This window comes from Chrysochloris asiatica, unplaced genomic scaffold (assembly GCF_000296735.1).
Source record: "Chrysochloris asiatica unplaced genomic scaffold, ChrAsi1.0 scaffold00001, whole genome shotgun sequence".
NCBI classification, from domain to species: domain Eukaryota; kingdom Metazoa; phylum Chordata; class Mammalia; order Afrosoricida; family Chrysochloridae; genus Chrysochloris; species Chrysochloris asiatica.
This window is the reverse complement of record NW_006408519.1, coordinates 50102602-50103126: the sequence shown is the minus strand read 5'-3', so window position 1 is coordinate 50103126 and position 525 is coordinate 50102602. Positions and strand designations below refer to the sequence as shown.

Here is a 525-nt window from a genome sequence, read left to right as displayed (position 1 = left end):
CAGGGCGCAGGGCCCGCGAGTCCGTCATTTCCGAACCGGCCCGCGGGTTCCGGCGCATGCGCTCCAATTGCCCGCCTCCTCTCCTGGGACCTGAGGATGGCTCAGCGAGGTCCCCAGGTGGCCGGCGACGTTTCCAAAACAGGGTTCAAGGCGCGTACGGTCCGCGCTTCACAATACCGGGAGAGGGTGGAGGACCGGGGGCAGGAAGCCGCCCTGCGCCCAGGACGTGGAGTTGGCAGCGTGGCCGGCAGGAAGGAGTGGAGGGTTTTTGCTGGTAATCTCTGCCAGGTGAAGTCTAGCAGGAGCCCGGAGAGAAAGCGAGTACTATCATCTGGGGGACTCAGGACCCTACAAGCAAAGAAACGGGTCCTGGCCTCCGACACGTCCCTCCCACTCTCTGGGTCCAAATACTTTCTTCTAAAAACCCTGTTTGGTAAGGTGGAGGGTCAGAAAAAAAGAGGAAGACCCCCAACGAGATGGATTGGCCAAGTGGCAGCATCGATGGACTCAAGCGTGGCAACAGTA

General features: G+C 60.8%; 1 pseudogene; it reads right to left on the bottom strand.

The window, feature by feature from the left end:
* Positions 1-101: 101 nt before the first annotated feature.
* Positions 102-525, bottom strand: part of LOC102815225 — a 113428-nt pseudogene continuing 113004 nt past the window's right edge.